Source organism: Sminthopsis crassicaudata, chromosome 3, assembly GCF_048593235.1.
Source record: "Sminthopsis crassicaudata isolate SCR6 chromosome 3, ASM4859323v1, whole genome shotgun sequence".
Taxonomy (NCBI): domain Eukaryota; kingdom Metazoa; phylum Chordata; class Mammalia; order Dasyuromorphia; family Dasyuridae; genus Sminthopsis; species Sminthopsis crassicaudata.
This window is the reverse complement of record NC_133619.1, coordinates 550,028,310-550,042,951: the sequence shown is the minus strand read 5'-3', so window position 1 is coordinate 550,042,951 and position 14,642 is coordinate 550,028,310. Positions and strand designations below refer to the sequence as shown.

The 14,642-nt window shown below is 32.2% G+C and overlaps 1 long non-coding RNA gene across 2 annotated transcripts in view; it reads left to right on the top strand.

The window, feature by feature from the left end:
- LOC141563455 (uncharacterized) overlaps nt 1-14,642 on the top strand; it is a 1,961,515-nt gene that overhangs the window by 1,219,995 nt on the left and 726,878 nt on the right. For both annotated transcript variants that reach the window (XR_012488424.1, XR_012488423.1), the window contains exon 5: nt 13,676-13,740. This is a non-coding gene — a long non-coding RNA (uncharacterized LOC141563455). The remainder of the gene's footprint in view (nt 1-13,675; nt 13,741-14,642) is intronic.

Genomic DNA, 14,642 nt, shown 5'->3' with positions numbered 1-14,642 from the left:
AGGATTTGTAAATGACAGGGAATAACAAGGAGTATACCAAGTTCTATGCCTATGTGTTCAGTAGGGGAAAGGAGGGAAGCAGGATGTAGAGTGTGAAGACCGAATTAGTACTCTGAATGCCTTAAAATCAGCTGGAGTCAGGATAAGCAAAAGTCCTTGGTCATTATTTAGTGGTAGAAGTGAAGGGGATGGACACAAGCTCTCAATGGCCTCCCTTCTTGTCTACTGCCAAAGTGACTCTGGTTTGTCTTACTCCATTCCCTAATCCCTCCTACAATTCTCTGTGTACACCAAAAAGATCGAACCAGCACAGAATAGTGGGAAGGGCCATTTTCCAAACATATGCTAATAGAGTATTGACCAAACAGTAATTAGCCTTAAGTGCTTGGTTGTCTGATTCCAGTACATCTACTCAGAGTTTCAGCCCTTTACTGAAGAGGATGCTAGTATTAGAGAAGTAATTTTTTTTTTTAATCACAAGAACTACAGGGGCAAGAATTTTTTTAACTAGTAAATTCACTTAAGGAGGAAAGATATAGAAGGGTAAAACTTTGGAAAAATATAATTGAAACAAGGATACTTACAACAAGGTGTTAACTCAGTGGAATTGATAAGATGATGATACTTTAGTATACATATACTTAATACTTTGCATGGTGATATAATAGTTCTTTAGTTCACATACAGCACAAAGTGTGCTGTAATGATGTAATTACAATAAGGTATGTAAGGGCTATGAAGGACTAGAAATGAGACATTTCATTTTTAACCATCCTCCTGGTATCTCTCCTGCCTCCTGCACTCTTCCACTAAGATCAATACCAACGTCAAATTGGCAGACTGGCAGACTGCTGGAACAGACTGAGTCAGACTGTCAGACTGTGTCAGATGAGGAGACAATAGAGTCTTTATGGATTCTATTTCTGTCTATCCTTGTGGTGACTATCCAAGGCCCATCCTGGAAGTCCTCCAGAAAGGTAGCCCAAACATTAAATCAGATTCAAGGTTTCAATGAGAATATTGGTTTGAATATTTCTCTGTTGATGGTAAAGCAAAATGAGCTAAATATATATTAGCAGAAGAAGCCTGAAACTTATATGAGTCAGAAGGGATTCTGTCTGTTTCTGTTTCTATCTCTGTTCCTCTCTCTGTCTGTCTCTCTTTCTCTCTTCCTCTTTCTACTTTTTCCCCCTCTCCATCTTTTACTTCTCTCTCTCCTTTTTATCTTTCTCTCTCCCTACCCTCTTCATTGTAATGATGTCCTATCCTTCATTAATAGTTTCTCTTCCCCATTCTCCTCTTTATGTACCCATTCATCTCCAATTTTAAAGCTTTTTGTAACTTCTTAATATTTGAACCTGACATCAAAATTCATTGAGTATATCATTTTAATCTTTCCTTTTAGAATAAAAATGCAAATTGTGGAAATTTTAAGATATGTATTTAACATATTGAAACATGTAAGAACAAAATATGAGATTTCAAAGATGTGTGATATACGTGGATTTCTTATCCTTTCAATAAATATTTTTTTTAAAAAATTATGTGTAGTATAACATATATGTATCAATACATTAGGATATAGAAATATACACATGCATGTCCACTAGATATTATATAATGTTCTACTTAATATTATGTTGCATATGTGTATATGTATATATATATACACATATATATCATTTTCATGGTTGAAAAATAGAAAAAGTTCAAAATTAGTTCAAAATTTCAAAGCTCTAAATTTCAGATAACCATTGAACTACAAATGATAGTTTTCAACTGAATCTTATTGTAGATAAATGCCAAGAAATCCTATTATAAATTGAGAGTATATTTCTTTTTTTTTTTCATAGAGTCTAGTGATGAACTTGGAGTGGAGACTATGGCATGTGTGTGTATTGTGTGTTTGCATGTGTGAGAATGTGTCTATATGTATATATATATATATATGTTCATGTGTATGTGTTAATATATATGTGTAGGTGATATATAAAATTTAATCACAAAACTATAGGCTCAAGTTTTATAGACTTTGTAAAACAAAAAAAGAAAAAAAGCAGTAAGTTGAAACTGGAAGAGGAAAATAAAGAACAGAGTTATGGGATGGCTGGTAATTGGGGGGAAAGTGGGATAGAACTTGTACCTCATGGTAGGATGCCTACATCTGAATATTATATTATCTGTATGTCCTTATGATATACATGCACACACATTATATATAAAACATATGTTTGTGTCTGTAGATAGATAGACAGACAGACAGATAGATAGATGCATAGATAGATAAATAGATAGATAGATAGATAGATAGATAGATAGATAGATAGATAGATAGATAGATAGATAAAATATATTATAGGTCATTTGACTTTATGAATCAGCTGCTATACAATTAAAGTTTTGTCCACCAAAATAAAATCCCATATGCCCCCACCATCTGACCAACAAAAAGCCTTCATCATCCAATTTGCTTTTGTGGTCCATTATGAGAGAACAATGTGACAGGGATACCTCAATACCATGAATTTGGCTATCTCTTAATACAATTTCTGTCCCTGACTTTTATGCTTTAAGAAAGCAAACTATGTTTAGGAACAAGATAAATTCTTCTTAGGCAACCTGTCAGAAGATTTTTTTTCTTAAAAAGTAGATCAATGTTCTTCAAGATTAAAACATAATGAACACTAAATCCTCCAGAAATGGATGACCATGATTGCTGCCATCAAGGCCAGTCTGGAGTTAGAGCAATCTATTATGTTGTAGGCATATTGTATATATTTGTCCAAAAAAAATAACATTATGTAATATTATAATCTTAGAAACTACCTGCAACTACAACAAAAATTAAATTAAGAAATCATACATCAAACTATAAATTTGTAGCTTATTTTAATATCCATGTATATATGTGTATATACTATATATTAGTATGTGTATATGTATATATACATTTATAATATGTGGAAAGAGGCCCAGCCTGGAGACTGGAAAGATGTAGTTGGAAGTCCATGATAAATACTGACTAGGTGATCATGGATAAATCACATTACATCTTAGTGCTTTCACACTTGATACACACTGATGAAGTCACAGGTTCAGGAAAAGATAACAAATATACCAAAAAGTCTTATTCACAAATTCTATTTCTCTTCTGAGTATTTGTTCTCCTTATTTGTAGTGTTATTATCTTTGTGTCTCTGTGACTACAATTATAGTGTTATATAATGGAAATGAGAACTGATTTTCAAAGGGGAAAATCTAGTTTTAAGAATGACGCTTAGAACACAGTGGCTGGATAATTTTAGACAATGCCCTGAATCCCTCAGGACTCTTAGTAACTCTGTCAGAATATAGGTTGCAGTGAAGTTATCAACTGCCATTGGTGGAGGGAGTTTCTTCATCTGAGATGTTCCCATATTAATGAAATCATACTCCCTGTCGTATCCATATTCAAATATAAAGCTATTTATATCCATATACATATTTCATACAGACACAGTCAATGTTTATAAATATTGTTCTGGTTCTAAGCTTTCTTTATTCAATATAAATCTTTTTTGCTGTCATTCTTTAAAGCAAAGTTACATTCTATTATGTTCATATATCATAATTTATTCAGCCATTCCCCAATTATTTTACATATGGCTGTTTCCTATTTTTCGCAATAAATCTTCCGTGAAGATTTTTTTGTAGAATTGAGTATTTCAGAAAAAAAAAAATTAACTTTGCGAGTGATTTAATACCATGGAATACATCAACCAATGCTCAATCAACTGTGCATCCAAAAATTGTGTTGTACAGTAGAATTTCGTTATACTTACCATCTGTTTGACCTCGAATGACTCATTTTACCACTTTGCATAAAATTTCTATCCAAATTGACCTCTGGTTCCTTTTTGGTGAAAATCCTGTCATTATATTTTTTAAAAATGGTTTGACATTTTCTAAATGACTCACTATTTCAATAAGAGAACAAGAATATATGTGTCTCTTATTTAAAGTTTCTCTGTAAAACAAAGGCCTTTCTTTTAAATATAGTTATTCATCCAGTAGTGATCAAGGGCTGGGTAATGTAATACTATGATTCCCAAAGAATTGGTAGAAAGGTACTTGGTGGTTGAAAGAATGTGGCAACATATTTCAAGTAAAAAAATTATGGTCCCCAGTGACTAAATGGTCAAAGCATATGAACAAACAGTTTTCAGGTGATGAAATTAAAGCCATCTATAGTCATATGAAAAAATGCTCTGTATCAACATGGATTAGAGAAAAGCAAATCAAAACAACTAAGAGGTACCACCTTATACCTTTCAGATTGGCTAAGATGACCAGAAAAGATAATAATTGTTGGGGGAAATATGGGAAGACTGAGACACTAAGCATTATTGATGGAATTGTGAAATGATCCAACCATTCTTGAGAGCAACTTGAAACTATGCCCAAAGGGTTATATACCTTTGATGTTTCAGTGACACTCACTACTGGACCTGGGTACCAAAGAAATCACAAAGGAGGGGAAGGGACCCACATATATAAAATGTTTGAAGCAGCTCTTTTTGTGGTACAAAGAATTGGAAAATGAATAGATGCTCATCAATTGGAGAATGGATGAACAAGTTATGGTAAATCAAAGTAACAGATTATTATTGTTCTAGAAAAATGATAAATAAGCTTATTTTTAAAAGGCCTAGAAAGATTTACATTAACTTATGCTGAGTGAAACAAACAGAACCTGGAATACATTGTACAAAATAATAGCAGGAATGTGTGATGATCAAATTCAAAAGATTACATTCTTCTCAATAGTTCAGTAATACATTGCAATGCCATCTGCATCCAGAGAGATCTATGGAGAATACAAAACAATACAGGCTATGTTCTTTTTTTCTCTCATGGTTTTCCCCTTTTGTTCTGATTTTTTCTCTCCCAATATTGTTCATAAAGAAATGTGTATTTTAAAAAGTAAATGTGAATGTATAACAAAAAAAAATTTCCCTTTTAAAAATTGAAAAAAAAAAAACAGATATGAAAGTTAAAATCAGTAAATGATGTCATCAAAGAAATATATGAGGGAAAAAGAAGATAAGTTGATTTTAAGTGAAGGATAACTAATGAATAGCCTGTCTGTTCCATTGAAACTGTCATGATATCAAATGAAAGCAAAGGAAGACCAACATTTTGGATAGATTTCCTATGCCACACTCAAAAGAAAGCATGGGAAAGAGGATGCATAGCCATTGATGGGTTGTAGTTGATGATTTGTATATAAGTAGTCATAGAGTCTACATTTTAGAATTGGAAGTTAAGTATGAGACCTATAACCTAATCTATTGATTCTACTGATAAGGAAATTAATTTTCAAAGAAGTTACACAGACAAACAGAATTAAGCAAATGGCAAGAAGGAGATTTAAAACAACATCCTTTTACTTCTCAATCAATTTTATTTCCACTATACCATGCTGATTTGTTGCAAACTTGTGAGAAAAGAAAGAAAGAACAAATCATAGGTCAAATAAAGGAAAACATGCTCTAGTAATTGTGGATTACCTACAATTTTCCTTTCCATATGACAGGAGTTAGTGTGGTGCCTCCTGAAATCTGGACAATCTGTGCAAATATTCTTGGCCTTCAAATCAAATAAATCTGATTTTTTTCTTTTTATTTTATTGTGTGTATAAAGTACTTTATTATAAAACTTGAGTTGATATTATATAACCATGTATTTCTGAGTCTCCCAACTTTTTCTGTATAATCTGCTAGCCTTGTGGTTTCTGCAAAACTCCTAAAAACTTCCTATTTATTTTCTTATGCTGATCCATGTTATATGGAAACAGTGATGGGAAAAGTTAATGTGAAAAGAATATCTGTAGTATGGGCAATTAGGTGAGGAACGACTGTAGTAAAGGGAAGGAGAAATGATTTAGTCAAACACATAGCTTGTGGATTTTGACAACTGCAGTAAAAGACCATCTTTCAGCAGGATTATAGAAGTAGATATAGGAATTCTAGTACCTAGAAAAGTCAATAGTGAGAAGGGAGAGAGAGAGAGAGAGAGAGAGAGAGAGAGAGAGAGAGAGAGAGAGAGAGAGAGAGAGAGAGAGAGAGAGACAGACAAGAGAGACAGAGAGAGAGAAAGTAAATAAAGAGATCATGAGATTCACTGAGGCAATTAGTGAGGAGGTATGACATAGGAGATCTGAATTTGTAAAGCAATGGAAGAAGACCCTTTGGAATGGAGTATGGAGAAGAAAGATCCCATGAGATTGTTGGTAGTTGTTGTTTGTTAGACAGCATGACGTGAAAGCTAACAAAAGACTAAGAGGGTAGAAGACTTTTCAGAAAGAGGTTTAGTCCTCTGCCAAAACCTCCTAGGGCAAAACCTCAATGACCTTATAGTGGACCATGAGACACATTAAACAGGAGAAATCTCTGAGACTCTGTTTTCAAGGTGTGAAAATAACATTTTTCAATATCTGCCACATATTCAATTTATTTATGTCAACAGGAAAGCTAATTATATGTCTCTGTGGCTCTGAGTTTATATGACAGCTTTGTCATTAACACACCATATTCACAATAGAAAACACACACACACACACACACACACACACACACACATACACACCCCTTCAACTTCTAATCATATTAACGTAAAACTCTTTCACATTTAGTAAGTTCCCAAGATATCCAAATTACAGAGAAGTGTGGCATGTAATCTTTAATAATAGAGCCACGACTTCTTTCCCTGGGCCATGGTGAAAGGAATATATTGAGGGAAAGAAGAAAAGATCTAACACTTGCTGAGCAATGACATTTAGATATTATCTGTAACAGAGAGGTACAATCTAATTGAACTTGGCGGAAATGTTAAAAAATTTGATTTGGTAACCTGAAATTTGCCCAAAAATCATTGCCTTGAGTTTCTTCAAATACTGCATATAATGTGAGTTAAATTATTGGAAAAATCACACTATGCTAGACAGTGATACAATGGAAACAGTACTTGGATTCATAAAAATATGAGTTTAATCATTGATTCAACAACTTAGAAGACATATAGCTCTCAGAGTTATTTTATATCAATTTGATAAACCATATAATTGGGAAAATGCTAAATTTCAAGTTATAGGACTTATCTCCACATCCTGACTTTACTAATTACTCTCTATGTGACTTTAGGTAAATCATTTCAACTCTTGAAATCCCAGTTTCTTGATTTGTAAAATGAGGAAGTTGTTATAGATGACCTTTCTCCGGTAGATTCTATGTGGGATCTCATCACCTGTGAATAGGGATAATAATATTTGTGCTGTCTATTTCTCAGTTATATCTATGAGAGGAAAGTGAAATTTAAAGTGTCATAAAATATAGCCTCATATTATCATGAACTTGCCTTTTCTTTTAATAATATAATGATGATAGTTCAATTTATATATCACTATTAAATTCTTCACAACATTGTGTGTGTGTGTGTGTGTGTGTGTGTGTGTGTGTGTGTGTGTATGTGCATTTCTGAGAGGGCAAAGTTAGTGAAAGTATTATCATTTTGAAAAATCAAGAAACTAAAGCTTAGAAAGATTAAATAATTTGCCAAGTTCATATAGCTAGTACAAAGCAGAATTGGGATTTGAATCCAGATCTTTTATTAGAAGTTTAATGTTGTTTTTATTAGACCTAGCATTCACTTTCAAATTATCATCTAGGTTGTACATGGAATATAATCCATCTTCTAGCTTTGGCCTTGTGATTGATCCTAGGAGATCACTTGAACGTGCTCTATGTTAATCAACATGGCATACTGCCCAAAGTAACTTCTTCCCTATCCTTTATGATGCTAGTTCTGGAAACAGTGAGCAAATGGACACTGCTGTTATTCAGTTGCGCAGCTATGTCAGACTCTATATGATGCTGTACACCATACTATACCAACACAATCCGTGGGGATTTTTTGACAAACACTGCAATGATTTGCCATTTCCTTCTCTAGTGGATTAAGGCAAACAGAGTTACGTGACTTGCCCATCCAGAGTCTCATAGCAATTCAGTGTCTAAATCCATATTTGAACTCAGATTTTCCTGCGTCTGAAGCTTTATTATCTGCTAGCTGTCAGAATTAACACTGTCACAAATTTTAACAGTCAATTGTCCTATAACACCATTCATCTTAAATTCTAAATACTTACAGTCAGCTGTGCTAGAACTCCCTTCATGAATTCTGACTTCCCTGGACAAAATACACTTCTTTGGTCATATACACACATACATAGGCATGTGTGTACATCTCTATCGATCTCTATTCCTATCTCTATCTTTATCTATGAATGTACATATATATATATATACATATATATGTATGTATGTATATGTATACATATATTTCCTCTTTATTAGAATGCATGTCTCTTAAGAGCAAGTGGTTGTATTGTTTTCAATATTTATTATCCCCTGTAAGTATCACTAAGTTTGCCAAATAGAAAGTATCTTAAAATACTTCTGTTTCCATTCATTGATTGACTGATTGGTTCAATCATTTATTCAATGCTAATGGTCATACTTTTTGTGGATGATGACTTGAGAAAAATTCTCCTTATCTCCAATTATTTAGAGATACATTGTGGTAAAGTAGAAATTCAATTTGATTTGGAGTTAGGAGAGTTCATTTAGCTCTCAGCTCATTTCATGTTTTTTGCAACTTTGGTAAATTACTTAATCCCTCCACCCTTTGGACATATAAAACTAGACAGCTTTAGAAGATGACATATCTAAATACCATGAGCTATGATTTTTCTAAGAAAATTTCTAGTTATTGTTAATTGATTATCTAATTCTCATTGTTAAAAGTGAAAAGGGAGTGGTTAAAAAGCACTTTACATTTCTCTAGTTACATTTTTCCCAATTTCCCCTGATCATTGCCACTTTCTAAAGAATTTTATAACTCCCTCTTTTGTCATTAGAATCTCAGCTATAGAAAGTGGCATAAAGAGACTCCTCTGAGAACATGAAAGGTATTATGAAAATAACTTCAAAATATAAAATCCAAATGAACAATGAAAAGACTCAAGTGAACATCACCATCATCATTAAACACCTGGCAAATGCACCACAACTGGTAATTTCCTATAGGAATTTAACAGGATTGAGAAAAAAAAAAAAAAAACTATTCAAAATTTGAGGAGACCCCTTAGAAAAAGTAAGAATTCCTTCTTGTATAAGGTTTTAAATAAACCAAAGTCTGACTATCAGTATAGAATCATTTATCTCTCCTTATGGGATTTTGAAACCAGCAAGTATTGCTTGATCATCCATTATTGATATCCAGGGCACAGTGGCTTTGATGATAAAATTATTACTAGTATATTTCAAGCTTTTTGTGCTGTTCTGATTGTTGTTACTAGTTTTATGAATTGAAGCTGAAATATAAAAGAATAGACAGATAGATAAACCTGCTTTTCTGATCTACTATTTATGAAAAAGCTAATTGTTGATGTCAACAAAAATGATTCCATCAAGCCACGGCTACCCTTTAGATATATTTTGATATTTGATGGAATTGGTATCAGAGCAGTTGACCATGTGAGGCTGGTATTCCAAAACCAGACATACTGATGACCTTATATAACTAATGTTACAAAATGGAGTGGGAGAACAAGCACGTCTACTTTGAACCAAGTATAAATACATATAAATATTATTTTAATTGATTAGTTTTTAAAACTTAAAGTTTCTTGATATTCATCATGAATTTTTGAGTGAGATTCTCCCCAGAAATAATTTGGGTTTCAATGTCAAGATTTGTCTTTCAAAAATGATCACCATGTTAATGTTTTTGGTGATAGCAATAATAGCTCAACAAGCTAAATCAAGGTCTTCACTGAATTATAGTGAATCACTCAGCCAAATGAGTCCTGGCTATATATCTATTCTGTATAGCCATACTACTAATTTGACTTGCAACTTTTTGAACTGAAGAAGAGGATTGATTATTGTTCTGGTAAGAATTTGAAAGATGATTCTAAATACTGCCATTGTTGACACTATTCCAGGTAAGTCCATGTGTCAAGATTTCTCTCATTTTCCCCAGAATTATTTTATTTTTTAATAATAGATTTTTGTATTTTCAAAATACATGCAAGGAGAGTTTTTAACATTCACCCTTTCAAAGCCTTGTGTTTCGATATTTTCTCCATTCCCTTCCCTCACCCTCCTCCCCTAGACAGCAAGCAATCCAACATAGGTTAAAGACGTTCAATTTTTCTAAACATTTATCATGCTGCACAAGAAAAATCAGATCAATATGGAAAACAATTAGAAAGAAAATAGTAAGTGACAACAACAAAAAGGTGAAAAGACTATGCTTTTATGCAAATTCAGTCTACATAGTTCGCATTTTGCATGTGGATGGCTCTTAACATCACAAGTCTATAGGAATAGATCTGAATCACTGTAATGTTTGAAAAGAGTCAACTCTGGCAGAGTTGATTATCATTGCTGTTGCTATGTACAATGTTATTTTGGTACTACTCATTTTACTTAGCATCACTTTATGTAAGTCTGTTCAGGCCTTTCTGAAATGATTCTGTTAATCCTTTCTTACAGAGCAATGATATTCCATTATATTCATATACCTTAACTTATCCAGTCATTCCCCAGCTGATGGACATCCACTCAGTTTTCATTTCCTTACTACTACAAAAAGGGCTGCTACATACATTTTTGCACATGTGAGTGCTTTTCCCTTTTTTATTATCTCTTTAGAATATAGACCCAGTAAATCCACTGCTGCATCAAAGGGTATGTACCATTTGATAGTCATTTAAGCATAGTTCCAAATTGTTCTCCAGAATTGCTGGATCGGTTCACAGTTCATAGGATCATTTTTGCTGATTTATAATATAAGATGTGTACCTTGCAGGTGAAGTAAACAAATCTGCTACAAAGATTCTGGAAAAATTTCCCAGGAAGTTAAAAAATAAATGAATGTTTTGTACATTATGTTCCTTCTTTTTCTTAACCAGTGATAAAAGAATAACTTCCAGAAGTTGTGGCAAAATTAAAAGACTAATGAATTATTAATGGAATTAAGAACTGATCCATACATTTTGGAGAGCATATTCCAACTATACCAAAAGGGTTAGAAGAACACACACTCTTTGACCCACTGCTAGGTATAAAAAAGACCAATAATATGTAAAAATATTTATAGCAGCTTTTTGAATGGTTAAAAACACTGGAAATTGAGGGGATATACATCAATTTGTCAATAGATTAACAATAGTTATACATGATTTTTGATGGAATACTATTGTACCATAAGAAATGATGAAACTATGCTTTCAGAAAAATCTGGACTTATATGAACTGATGAACAGTATAAAGAACACAATAAGACATTGTATATAATTGTACACAATAAAAGCAATATTATATGATGATCTATCATGAATAATTTATCTATTCTCAGGCATACAGTGATCCAAGAAAATTTTGAAGAACTTATGATGAAAGCTATCATCCATCTTCAGAAAAAGAAATGTTGTAGCCAAAATGCAAATGAAAGATACTATTTTCTTAATTGCTTTATTTCAAAGTTTTTTTAACCTGTATTTTCTTTTCTTTCTCTCCTCCCTCTTTTGCTCTTTCTCATCCTTCTTTTCCTCCTCTTCCTCTTCCTCCTCCTTTTCTTCTTCTTCTTCATCATCTTCTTTGTCTTCTTTGCCTTTTTCTTCTTTGACAACATAGAAATGTGTTTTTCAATACTAAACATGTATAACCTATGTCCAATTGCTTCCTCAATAGGGGTGAGGGAAGACATTTTTAACTCAAAATTTTGAAGAAAGAGAATGTTCAGGTTTTTTTACATGTATTTGAGAGAAATTAAAATATTAAATATTTTAAAAATTGGCTCCATAACTGTTGTTTCAGCTGGCCATTTGACTTTAATAATAAAAGACTAGTTAATTGTTTTAATTCATTATAAAAGCTTCAAGGGAAAATTTTAAAAAAACCTTTTTTTTTTTTTTTTTTTTTTTTGTATAGTATACATATCATGGCACTTTTTCAATCAGAAATTTTAAATGAAAGAAAAAAAAACTTACCACAAAAATCTTTCATATAATTTTGAGACCCCTGAAATAGATGTGAAAACAGAATTTTTTTTAATTTTAAAGTTTTTTTTTAATAAAAAAGTTTAAAAAAGTTTTAACAAAGGAAGAGAAGGCAGAAAAAAAAAGTAGGAAAAGGAGAGGAAAAAGGAAATAAGAAAGAAGTAAAAGGAGGAGGAGGAGGAGAAGTAAAACAGGAGAAAAGAAAATGAAGGAGGAAGAGCAAAGGAAACAAGGAGGTGGAGAAATGGAAAGAAGGAAAGAGGAAATGAAGGAATGTTGTCCCTTTGACCAACATATTTCCTTTGGGAAACATCTAAGTATAGTGGGATATATGCTATTTATCCCAAAACTTCAAGATCAAGAAGGAAGTTTAGAAGTATAAAAAAAAATTATGAAAAAGCTAACCCATACTTTCAGATGCAACTTTTTCACTCTTCTCTTTTATGCCACTCATAAAAACATTATCAGCAGGAATTGCTCTGAAAACAATTTTTTTTTGGACAAATACATTTTCTTATATCAATCTTGAATCTACCTCTCTGTGACTTTCAGTCATTTTTTTTTGTTTTAGAATTTAGTAAAAATAAAAGTTTAACCCTCTCTCTTATACTTTCTAAAACAAAGCAAAGCCCAATAAGTTTTTTTTTTTTTTTTAATACAAACATCCATGGTCAATCCACAGATTCTTCTTTGCCATAGTATCAATTTTCTTCACCATCAGGATTGTTCTTTGCTGGATTTCCTTCAAGATTATTATTATTATTATTATTATTATTATTATTATTATTATTGTTATTGTTATTATTATTATTATTATTATTATTATTATTATTATTATTATTTGGCTGAATGCTAAATGCAGGCCAACATAAATTAGTTTTGGATGCAACCATGTGTTCTTGCTGATCTTCAGAGAATCTCTGTCTCTGTCTCTCTTGGTCCCTGTCTCTGTTTTTGTCACTGCCTCTGTCACTCTGTCTCTGTCTCTGTCTCTGTCTCTCTCTCTCTCTGTTTTCTTTGCCCCTGGAATTTCTTTTATTATACCAATCTAGATACTGAGAAGGAAAGTGACTGAGCCAAGATTGTAGTTGTTAATTAGCGGAACTGCTTTGAATCTCAGATCCTCTGACTCCCACATTCAGTAATGTTCTTTGAGATTTAAAAGATAAAGGGTCTATCATAGCCTTCTTAAATGGCCAATTCAATCCACATCTTTGAACTTTAGTTTCTGAATCTTTATAAAGAGCAAATTGTACTAGAGTCTCTTTAATATCTATTTCAACTTTAAAGGCTTGGTGTCGCAAAAGTTTTAATGCAGTTTTAAGCTATTAATATTTAAAACTTCACTAAAACTTTTGAGACACTATGCATTGTGCTCATATGTCTTGGGCAAAATTTCTAACTGTAATATTTGTTATATGTGTGACCATGAGCAATTCTAAGTATTTTGGAGCCTCAATTTCCTCACATATAAAATGATTGCATAACCTTTCTTATAGCATTGTTAGATTGTGTAAAATACTATAGAAATATTATTATAAACTTTGTTATTATTATTTTTGTTCCCAGGGTGGTGCTCACAGGTCATTGACAAACTGATGTATTCCCACTTCTGAGTACAGTACCTTCCACTGGTAAGTGGTTGATAAACGTTTCTTGAATGAATGAATGACAATAAGACCCAATTATAGAAAACACAAAAAATGGTATGTTGATGTCTACTTCTACTGTGCTTCTAACACTTTATCAAACGGTTAATAATAAATAATAGATGGCCAGGCAATGAAGAAAATCATTCATCTTTCATAAGAGGTTAAAAAATGTGTGTCATGTCTAAAGAGGAAAACATAGAAAAAAATGGCAGCAACAACAAATAATACAAGCTAGTTATTTTACTAAACAATATATTATACTAAGTGGAGACATATGAATGACAATGAAAGTAAGAGGGGAAAGAAGGAAGGGAAGGCAGAATAAGAAAGAAGAATTTTCTAGTGCATGGTTAGTAAGGAATTTTCAAAGATATTTAAAAAATAAGAAAAGATTTATGAGGAGAATTTTGATCTTTAACCAGATGGAGAAATACTGGAAGTGAGTAGTGACTAAAAATAATAAGAGAATTGAGATTTCCCAGTGTGAAAATGTTGGCATTTAGGAAGTATCTATACCAAACTATGGTTAGTGTATAATTTATATTTTTAGACACAGGCGGCATTTTTTATCAGCTAGGATATTAAAATTTAATAGCTGTGCCTGCCATTTCTCTTAAAAGTAATGACTAATTATTTTCTGTACTTAGAATGCTCCACCATTTTCATAAATTTTATTTTTTTATTAATTTTTATATTTATAATTTTTGACAGTACATATGCATGAGTAATTTTTTTATAACATTATACCTTGTATTCATTTTTCCAAATTTTCCCTTCCCTCCCTCTACTCCCTTCCCCAGATGACAGGCAATCCTATACATTTTAAATGTATTACAGTATAACCTAGATACAATATATGTGTGTAAATCCAATTTTCTTGTTGC